Genomic DNA, 12,267 nt, shown 5'->3' on the forward strand with positions numbered 1-12,267 from the left:
TTTTATAACTAGTTAATAATAATTTATTAATATCATAAACTAATATCATAGATTTTTTACTATCTTTATTTTTATGATAATTATTTTTATTATTTTTATGATAATTATTATTATAAATTTTTTATAATAGTTATTATTAAGAATTACAATTTCATTTCTAATAAAAATAAGGTTAGATAGTTAGTTTGTTTAGTTTTATAAATAATGTTTTTATTATATTTTAATATATAATGATAATAATAATAATAAGATATTATTAGTAGTTAAATAATGGTTTTAATATAAATAATTTAATTATAAACAAATTAATATTATTATTATTAAAATAATATTCATGAAAATGATTATTATAAAACTAATAGTCATATCTAATTTTAATTTCATTATAAGATTAGATATTTATAAGGACAGGGAAAAAAAATTACAAGATTACCTAGGATGCCTTGGTGGTTCTAACTCTCTAATTAAGGGTAGCCAACTTCTACTGATTTCAATCCCGTTGTCCCTATTGAGATTATTTGGTAATCTCAAGGGTTTCCCTAATCTTCCTTCTTTGATACTGTTTCTCCCTTGCAATAATTGAGGCACTTTCCAAACAAACCTGATGTTTTGTTTTCGAGGAATGCTCCACAAGGGCTGAAGTACGAGATCTTTCATTCTTAATGTCAGTAGAGGGAATTAGGTTATTATCATGACAGTTTTTGAGAAATTGGAGATCTGCAGCTCTTCTTGCTATCTTCATTCTGAAATTTTCGAGTAAAATAATTTCACTCCATGTATCCCCTCCGTACAGGGAAATGATTCTGGATTTTAGGCATCTGTGGTTTATTTCTTTTGAGTTTTGTCTCGGAGTATCCACAGTAGAAACCATATTTGTCAACATTTCGAATCCCAACAGGGATCCATCATCAGGACCAATCTGAATAATGATATAAGAAGAGCTATGTGATAGGATAAATAGTTTTAAAGAAATAGTTTTAAAGGTCGGCTGATAACTTTTAATTTATATTATTTTAATTTATATTTTAACAAATTTTATATTAGTTGAAAAAATTAATTAATTGGATTTTATTTTATTTTATTTAGTTCAAGTTAATTCTTAAAAAAAATTAAAAAAATAAAAATACTAAAATAAAATAATAAAATAATAAAAATTTAAAATTATTAATAATTTTAATATTTTAATTAATTGTCCCGGATCCGGGTGTCTGACGGCAACATAGGCACGTGGCCAGTGGTTTGGATGGGCGTGTGGTTGCTCTGTACCGCCACACATCCTCTCGAGGCTCTGGTCATAACTCCTCATCTGCTCCAGCTTAATGCGTCTTTAATGACGCCAGTACATCCATTTACACCGGTTAATTTCTTGATCATGGCGCTATCAACCCGCCATAATCGCGTTTATCCTCTCCGCTCTGGCTCCTCCTCCATTGCAATTACAGCGGCTTGTCTTCGACCTCTTTCAGGAGCAAACCAGGCTTTGACTCGCTGGAGGAGCTTCTGGCTTTGCCTTCAAGCCATCCTCTGTTCCCCCTGCTCTTATGCTCACCACCCGCTTGCTGCCCTGAGCTCTGAAGCCAAGTTAGTTTTCTCCCTTCACTGCTTCCTTCGTCCTCCAAGAAGCCAGGATCATCCCGCCCCTCCACCTATGCCGAAACTGCGAAATCGTATGAGTTGCAGAAGAGGCAGCTCTCGCGGGTAAATTGGGCGCCAGGCTGCCTCCTCCATGACAGACTCTTCAACTTCTGGCCCGAACCTTCGCTCGGATAGATACCCTACCACTCGGAGCAGATGAGGTAGGGGCAGAGGTTTACAAATACCAACATCGAGCTCCTTCCATTCAATGGCCAATGCCACTCGGTTACATTTCCCCTGCAGTCATGGCTCTTCTACCTTCATGGCCATGGTCACCATTGAGCTTAGCAAGCTCAATTCAAGTCATGGGGCTGGCTCCCTCAGAGCGACTTCGGACAGGCCGGTGGCAGACAATCCAGGCCCCATCTAGGCAAACCTCGATCAGAGCAAAGCTTCAGGCTCTGGTAAAGGCAAGGCTTCACAGAGCATGAAGAATCCAGCGGGCTCCTCTGATGATGATGATGATTACAAATATGGATGCCGCATCACCGAGGAGCCGCCTGATCCCTCTCCTGATGCTTAAGCAGGTTGGTTCTTTTTGGTTCTGTTGGATTTCTGCCAGCTTGAGAAGGTTCACTCATCACTGTCCTAATTATGATTACAAATGCATTAGCTCATACTGCCAGTTTTTCATACGCAAAGGGCATTCTGCCAACCTTCAGTTTCCAATTTTGGTCGCAGTCACAGTTACCTCTGTTTTCAGCTATGGGTTGTCGTGTAGCTGGTCACAGCTACCAAGTCTAGTTTCACTGTCTGGGTTGTCGTATAGATCCGGTTTAATTCCCAATTCCAAGTTTTGGTTGTCGTACAGCTCAGGTTCAACTCTCAATTCCAAGTACAACTATGGGGCTTTCTGTATTTTTGCTTTACTCAAGAACATGCTCTCTACAGTTCTGGAGAGCAATACTGTACAGGATTTTGGCACACAGATTTGCTTTGCTTGTAATCATGGCGCAATTTTGAGCTATCTCTACGAGGTCATGGCCTCGGTGTAAAATATTTTTGTATTAATATAAAAGTAGCCTTATTCAAATAAATAAATAAATAATAAAATAAATAAATAAAATATATAAAATATTTTAATTAATTGAATATAATTTAATTATTTTATATAAAGTAATTTTTTTATAATTAGTTAATAATAATTTATTAATATCATAAACTAAAAATTTGTATTTTTATGATAATTATTTTTATTATTTTTATGATAATTATTATTATAAAATTTTTATAATAGTTATTATTAAGAATTACAATTTCATTTCTAATAAAAATAAGGTTAGATTGTTAGTTTGTTTAGTTTTATAAATAATTTTTTTATTATATTTTAATATATAATGATATAATAATATAAATTAGATATTATTAGTAGTTAAATAATGGTTTTAATATAAATAGTTTAATTATATTATTTAATTATAAATAAATTAATATTATTATTAAAATAATATTCATGAAAATGATTATTATAAAACTAATAGTCATATCTAATTTTAATTTCATTATAAGATTAGATATTTATAAGGGTAGGAAAAAAAACCTACAAGATTACCTAGGATGTCTAGGTGGTTCTAACTCTCTAATTAAGGGTACCCAACTTTTACTGATCTAAATCCCGCTGTCCCTATTGAGATTATCTGGTAATCTCAGGAATTCCCTAATCTTCCTTCTTTGATATTGTTCCTCCCTTGTGATAATTGAGGCGCTTTCCAAACAAACTTGATGTTTTGTTTTCGAGGAATGCTCCGCAATGGTTGAAGTACGAGATCTTTCATTATTAATGTCAGCAGAGGGAATTAGGTTATTATCACGACAGTTTTTGAGAAATTGGAGATCTACAACTCTTCTTGCTATCTTCATTCTGAAATTTTCGAGTAAAATAATTTCACTCCATGTATCCCCTCCGTACAGGGAAATGATTCTGGATTTTTGGCATCTGCGGTTTATTTCTTTTGAGTTTTTTCTCAGAGTATCCACAGTGGAAACCATATTTGTCAACGTTTTGAATCCCAACATGGATCAATCATGAGGACCAATCTGAATGATGATATAAGAAGAGCTATGTGATAGGATAAAAAGTCTTAAAGAAATTGTTTTAAAGGTCGGCCAATAATTTTTAATTTATATTATTTTAATTTATATTTTATATTTTAACGGATTTTATATTAGTTGAAAAAAATAATTAATTGGATTTAATTTTATTTTATTTAGTTACTTAATTCTTAATATATATATTAAAATTTTTAAAAAATTTAAAATTATTAATAATTTTAATATTTTAGTTAATTGAATATAGTTTAATTATTTTATATGAAGTAATTCTTTTTATAATAGTTAATAATAATTTATTAATATCATAAATATTTTACTATCTTTATTTTTATGATAATTATTTTTATTATTTTTATGATAATTATTATTATAAAATTTTTATAATAGTTATTATTAAGAATTACAATTTCATTTCTAATAAAAATAAGGTTAGATAGTTAGTTTGCTTAGTTTTATAAATAATGTTTTTATTATATTTTAATATATAATAATATAATAATATAAATTAGATATTATTAGTAGTTAAATAATGGTTTTAATATAAATAATTTAATTATATTATTTAATTATAAACAAAATAATATCATTATTATTAAAATAATATTCATGAAAATGATTATTATAAGACTAATAGTCATATATAATTTTAATTTCATTATAAGATTAGATATTTATAAGGGTAGGAAAAAAAAAACCTTTCTCATGAACCTTTCTATATCAACTGTCACACTTGTCTCAGACTGATCCGTGAGTGTCGTCCATGTTATCTTACCTTGTTGTTGTGACTGTCGCATCCAAGCGAACTGCTCTGCCAGAAGCTGTGCATGTCCTTTGTGTCGTGTGTTCCTAGCTAAGTTGGGACTAATCCCTTTCAACTTGGAACTCACCTTCACCTTCCTCTCCCTTCGAAGTGTTGGAACCTCTTGTACACATTCCTTGACTCTCTGCATCAGTGACACCCTTTCGACTGACACAGTCATCTTACTTACCTTTGTGCGACGTCACGGTCAAGGCATTACCTTACGACCCACTGTTGGGACTCCTACACCAAACAGTCGGAGGTCTAATTGGGACTTCTTACAGGGGAGATCCCCTTTACATGTTGGCGAGTCCAACACTGTCAACACCTAGACCACTTGATATTGATGTATACTTCTATGTCTTCCAAGTTTTCAACAAATTTTTTCTGCATGAATGTGTCGTTTATGTAATTATGTGTGACCTAAGTAGACTTATCTATGAAGTATTGTGTATTTTCATATATGGGAATAATAGGCTTTGTAACTTCAACTGCTTCCTCAATGCTTGCCTTTGAAGCTTCTCTGGAGGCCACTTTACGTGTAGAGGGAGGAATGGTTCTAACAAATGATGAAAGAGTAACAATACTTATAACTCGAACACCTATTTGTGGAAGCACACTCATGGCAACAATGATTAGCTTTATGAAATCTCCTATCTATTATAGGAAATAGCTTAGAAAATCATATTCAAAGAACTATCAGATGTAACTAAAAATGTAATCCTATCAATGAAGGCACATGGCTACTTGCATGGGCAAGAAAAATGCATGCAAACAAGAAGGGCGCACTTCCAAAGCATGAAGGTAGTCCAAGGTCATTCAGGGCTTTTAAGTGTACTCATACACTCAATCAAGAGAGAGAAAACATCAAGGGTGTAGGGCGCACTGACAAAGCATGAAGGGAGTTCATTTGGGACTTCAAGGTGCACTTATGTGCTCAAGGAGAATGAGAGGGCACAAGGGCACAGTTTGAAGAGATGGAGTGGAGCTTCAGGCCTTTAGGTCTTTAAGGTGCACTGATGCACTCAAGTACAAGGAGGGAACACTAGTGCATGCTGAAGGGATGAAGGGAAAACATTCAAGCCTTTAGGGTGTGCTCATGCACTCAAAGAGGGCGCAATTATTCATGACTCATGAATGAAAGTGATGGATGGTCGGTTCCCTATGTAGAAGTCACAAACATGAAGACTCCTAAATAATGAAAATAAGTTCATGAAATTATGAAGAGGAGTTTTCAAAAAGTTGGTTGTCCCATCATCTCCAGCTAAGGAACTTCTGTAGCTCCCTAATTAAGAGGGAGTCTGGAAACAAGTTTCTTACTTGGAAGAAACTTGGAAATTCCTAAGCCAAGATGGAGCTTAGGTACATTCCTTCTGTAAGAATGTGTACATTCCTTTATTAGAATAGACATGCCCTCCCTAATTAAGAGGGAGATATAGACACATCATTCTTTTCTTCACTTAGGAAGACAGAATGGAGGATTGGGTAAGAATCTGGAATCAGGTGCTCTTTGAGGATGTATTAGGGCACCCAAGATAAGAGTAGTTGTAGATGACATATATTCTTTTAGGACTGAGAATCCAAGATAAGAATCATCCTAGTGGAACACACCCTGAGAACCCGAGTGGGGTATGTTTGGAGAGAGACAATGATGAGGGTGTCTATACATCATTGGTCTCACCAACATTGTGCTCAGATCTTGTGGAGAGATAGAGTTTTTAGTCAATGCCTTGCTATGTGACAATGCTAGTTGATATGATGTTATACAGATGGGTTACCAATCCAACTCTTATGAGAAATTATTCATATTGAGAATTACCAAGTACCATTATGAATACCTCCCTAGTTAAGAGAGAGTCTTGAAATGTGTAACTAGGTTTTGTCCTCATAATAACCTGTAATCATGGTTTTATGTAATTGATGAAAAGAAGAAAAACAAATTATTATTGTAATGCTTGTCTCGTGGGTTTCATGAGCAAGAAATTCTATTTTTAGTATGACTCCCATCGACAGTCCTTAGGATTGGTCATAAAGTCTAAATTGAGTCAATATCATGTATGAAGGACCCTTCCTGGGATTGTTACATTTTTCCTGAGTCATTTAATAAGTGCGTAAGCCCTCCAAAACTAAGCATGAAACCTCTCCTTAAACTCATCTATGAAATGGAGAATATAGCTTACTTAATGGACATCTCGGCTAATAAACAGGGGAAAAATACTATAAATAGGTTGCTTAGCTTTCATATTTCATTGACACAAAATTTCGGTAATCTCAGTATGAAGTACGAAGGCTCTATAGTAATTATAGGAGTGTGAAAGTGCAGGAGTGGGAAAGGACAACAATACGAAGGTACTAGGATAATAGTGCAAAGGTATAAGGACAATAGTGCGAAGGTGCAACAGTAAGGGTAACTGTACAACAAGTGTGAGGTACAGTAGTTTGAAATTAAGTAGTACGAAGGTGACAAAGAAATACGGTGAAGAGAGAGGAAAATATACGAAATATTCCAGCATTAGTTTTGGGACTATTTTGGGCCAAGGGTAGTCAGAAGTGTAGTGATGAACCAAGGGATCAAAATTCTCAAAAGTAGCGAAGAAGAAAGAAGAAGAAGAGGTTTGATCATTGCAAGAAGAATCTCATCAAGGAGTATTTGTATCTTGGTCTTGGATGGAAAAATAGGTCAAGGTTCTTGGTCTTGGTATTCATCAATTAGAATCTCTATAAGAAGAAGAATTTGTTTGGGTTTTCCTATTAAGGAGTGAGAGGTCTTGGCCCTGGCTGATAGCCAATATTCTATGTCTCTTATATCTTTATGGTTTATGCATTTGTAGTTGTTTGATAAATAAGAACACTAATAACCTAATTAAAAGAAGATCTTAATATAGAGAAGTAAAAATCACACACAAGTAGTTATTAATAGAAGAGAAATCACTTAATCTCTATGCCCTAGATTTGTCAACATTTTAGGCATCTCTTTTTGATTTAGTAGGGGCTTCAGGTTCTAGAATCGTGATATATCACATAATCGCTCAAGGACAATTCCAGTAGAAATATTGCATGATAGAAATGCGAAGAGGAAATATCTACATGTTTTTATGGGTGTTGTCGCAATTATGATTAGTATGTGAAGAGTTAAGGAGTATGCAGAGTAATAGATTGCGACAACAAATTAACACTTTCAGAGGCAAGAATGAAAAAAAACACCATTAAATAAACTGAAAAGAAAATAAACACCAACAAGGAAAGCAAGAATGATAGAAAAATCATGAAAGGAAATTAGTCGAATTGACATGCAAAATTTACTTGGAGTGAAGATCAACAAATATTTTCTTAACCCAAACATATGCGCCCAACCCAGATGAGAATGATTACGAGAATGAATGATTAACTAGGTTGATTTAAATGATATTACATGTGAATCCATTCCATGAATGCTTGCCACTTGTCGACGAGTGAATGAGCTATTTAATAGAAGAGAAGTGGGCTCCTATTTTCTAGGAGTATGCCCACATGTAACAAGATCGTGGATTCATGGGTTCTATAAGGGTGCATATCTTCATGCCAGAGGAATGCAATCAAGGAGGGTGGACTTTCTAAGCATGAAGGAGTGCATTCAAGGAGGTTGCAGTTCTTCAGCCAAAAGGAGTGGGCTCAACACAAGACCAAGTCTTCGTCATCTTGAAGTGCGCCTTTGCCTTGAAAGTGCCTTTTCTTGATTTTGTGTGCTTTTGTGATATTTTTTATGCTTTTTTAATGTGTGCATGGCGAAAAAGATTAGTTTATAAGTCAAGAGAAGTTATAAGTTCACCTAACCATGGGAAAGATAACACAAACACTTCTAGGGGTTGGGTGGCGACACTTAGGAAACATTGACTTAGGAGGATGCGACACTTAGAGAAAGCATAAAAATAACAAATCAAACAATGTGATGACACTAAGGGGTTTGAAATGACAATTCATGCAGGCTCCAAAATTGAGTTAGGAAAAATATTTGGAGGGTCGTTGTCACAGTGACAACACTTGGAAACACATTGGGAGAACCCCAAATTCTTTGATATGTTTTCATTTATGCATGAAGTCTCAATTCTCTAGGAAGTATTGATTCAATCAGTGAGTCACCTTAACTCCCCACTCTACCTGATTAGAGATATAGTCTTCCCTGTTGTGTTGCTTGACGTAACACAACATAAAACATGTCATATCAATTTTCTTTCAATGAAACAAAGGGTAACTATAGAACGATGAGTTAAAAAAACAATTAGAATTTTATTTTTACATCTCTGGTGTTTCTCCACTGCCAATAAGCCTGGATAGTACCACGACGAAGTACTTCAGGAACATAAGCATTGTTTCCCTGCCAACAAGCCTGGACAATGTAGGTTTTAACCCTGTACAAAAATTACCTACATACAAATTCTAAAAACAAAAATAAACAATGGCGAGAGCATAACACATAACAAAAATATACACAAATATTTTCCCTTGGATCCCAAAACTGGGACTACCAGATTGATTTTTCATTATGTTCCTTTCAATGTTACAATACATATATATATGCATGTCAAATCATCCATAAACCCCAATCCATTAATCCTGGATTAGAACATAACTACATTTCCCTTTACCGAATCTACAAAATACCATGGACCAAAAACCATCGCGCCCAAAACCATGTGCAAAATCCAATCAAAAAACCATAGGTAGGTCCGCCCACCTAATATAGGGTCCAAAATTTTTTTTCCCAGGGCGCTACCCTGGACCTCGTAGAGGGGGGCTACCACCCCCCTCAAACCCCCTGATAGGGAGGTCTGCTAGCCCCCCTGTGACCTCCCCTGTTATGCCCAACACAATGAAGGGGGGGCTCCGCCCCCCCTCCAACTCCCCAGCTTAACTACTGGGGTTAGTCATGGAAAGAATATAAGACAACCCAACATTCTCCCACTTGTTGTTTTCTTTCCACAGGGAGCCACATGAGAGCTTAGTCATTGATCCAACCCTACAACGCCCATTTTTTCACTACACCAAGAGAACTTCTCAAAGCTCACAGACTTTGTTAATGCGTCTGCATTATTCTTCAAAGTGACCACCTTTACCAGTAACACCCTTTTGTCTTCTACCATATCCCTCAAAAATTGATACTGTACATCAATGTTCTTTGTCTTTGAATGATAAGAAGGTTTCTTTGCCAAGAAAATTGCACTTTGGCTATCACAGACTATCCTTATAGTTCATTGTACTAACTCCATACTTGAACACAATCTCTGGAACCAAAATGCTTCCTTTATTGCATGAGTGGTTGCCCTGTATTCTACCTCTATAGTTGCCAGTGCCACTACAAATTGTCTCTTATTCATCCAAAAGGTTGCACCTCCAAATAGGTTAAACACATACCTACTTTTAGATATTCTTTTATCTATATCTCCATCCCAATCTGCATCAACAAATCCAAGGATGTCAAAATCTCTGTCCAATCTTGGTCTTCCTTGGTAGAACAAACCATAATCACTAGTGCCACGCAAATACCTAAAAACCCACTTCAATGCTATTGAATGCTCCTTCCTTGGTTTTGACATAAACCTGCTCAATAATCCCACTACATGTGCAATGCCTGGTTTAGTACATACCATCGCATACTTCAGGCTATCGACTGCACTTTCATATGGAACACGGGACATGTCGCCTTCCTCTTCTTGTGTCTTGGGGCACTGTTCAGCAGATAACTTTACACCTACAGGAATAAGAACCTTCACCAATTTAATATCATGCATATTAAGCCTCTACAGTATTATTTTAACATACTTCCTCTAGTTTAACCAAAGCTTCCTCTTTGCTCGATCTTTTTTAATTTCCATACCCAAAATATAGTTTACAACACCAAGATCTTTCATGTCAAATTTGGAGGAAAATTTGGTCTTCAAATCGTGGATAATTTCTTTGTCATTTCCAACCATCAACATATTATCCACATACAAGGCCAAATACATAACATGGTCACCAATTAATTTAAAATACACACAATGATCTGCTTCGCTTCTAGTGAAGCCAAGTCCTCATATAAATGTATCAAATTTCTGATACCACATCCTTGGTGACTGTTTTAACCCACACAAAGACTTTTTTAACTTGCATACCAGTTATTTATTACCCTTCATTGTAAAGCCTTCAGGTTGCTTCATGTAGATATCTTCTTCCAGATCCCTGTGAAGAAAGGTTGTCTTCACATCCATCTGTTTTACCTCAAAATAAAAAGCAGCAATAATAGATAAAAGTAATCTAATAGAAGCTACCTTGGAAACAAGAGAAAAAATATCACCAAAATCAATTCCCGACACCTGGGAATAACCTTTTGCTACCAACGACATTTTTATTTCTCCACCTTTCCTTATGCATTCATCTTTTTCTTGAACACCCATTTGTTACCAATGGGTTTCCTTCCAACCAGAAACTCCACCAGATCCCAAGCCTCACTTTTGTGTGAAGATGCCATTTCATCAACCATGGCCTCTTTCCAGAGTTTTCCATCCTCCAAATCTACTGATTCCTTCACTGTTCTGGGATCACCATCAGTAATAGATAAAGAAAAATTTGAGCAGAAATCAGATGGAATATACCTTTCTGGCTGCCTTCTTTCTCGAACTAATCTTCTCACAACCGACATTTGTGGCTCTTCATCTTCAAATTTCTCTTCTGCTGTAGAGTCTGATTCTTCCTTCTTTAGCTCAAACTCTATCTTATCAGTTTCCTTTGGTAGGACTTCATGTTTAATAACATCATTCACCTCTCTAAACACCACATCTCGACTATACACAACCTTCCTTGTTATTGGGTTCCAAGGCTTATAACCTTTTAAACCATCCTTATACCCAATAAAGATGCACTTTTCATATTTACTATCCAACTTTGTTCTTTTCTCCTTTGGAACATGTACATATGCATCACATCCAAATACCCTTAGATGTGAAAGAGAAGGTTTCTTACCAGTCCATACCTCTTGTGGAGTCTTATCCTCCAATGCTGATGAAGGTGTTCTGTTGACTAGGTAACATGTAGTCTCCACCGCCTCTACCCAGAATTCCTGTCCTAACCCGACACCACTGAGCATGCTTCTTTCCCTTTCCATCAACGTCTTTTTCATCCTTTCTGAAACTCCATTTTTCTCAGGTGTTTATGGATTAGTCTTCTGTCGTGATATACCACACTTCTTACAGAACTCTTCAAATTCCTTGCAAAACTCTCCACCATTATCTGTCATCAGCACCTTTATCTTCTTCTCTGTCTCATTTTCCACTAGAGCCTTAAATTCTTTAAACCTGTCAAAGACTTCTGTTCTTCTTGAGGAAATATGTCCATGTATTCCTTTAGAAGTCATCTATAAAAAATACATAGCACATAGGCTTACACAGTGATGGAACTGACACAGGTCCAAACACATCACTGTGCACAAGCTCTAATATTTGTTTTGCCCTCTTACGACCAGAGGGGAAACTCACCCGATTCTACTTCCCATATACACAATTTTCACAGAAATCAAAATCCAGAGAGATATTAGACATACCGTCTACCATACCTTTACTAGAAGTATTTGAAGGACCTCCTCTCCAATATGTCCAAGCCTTCGATGCTATAGCTTGGTCTTTTCTCCAGAGACCACTAGATTTTCTGCTCCACTTTCAGGAACCACAAAAATGTTGCACCCATCAATAATGGTGCTACCTTGTAGCTTGTACAGAGTTACAATCCAAACTCCCCACATCAATACTAGTGCTCCATGAACCATCTTG

Source organism: Pinus tabuliformis, chromosome 6, assembly GCF_031772625.1.
Source record: "Pinus tabuliformis cultivar Carrire ecotype Pingquan chromosome 6, CPIR1, whole genome shotgun sequence".
NCBI classification, from domain to species: Eukaryota; Viridiplantae; Streptophyta; class Pinopsida; order Pinales; family Pinaceae; genus Pinus; species Pinus tabuliformis.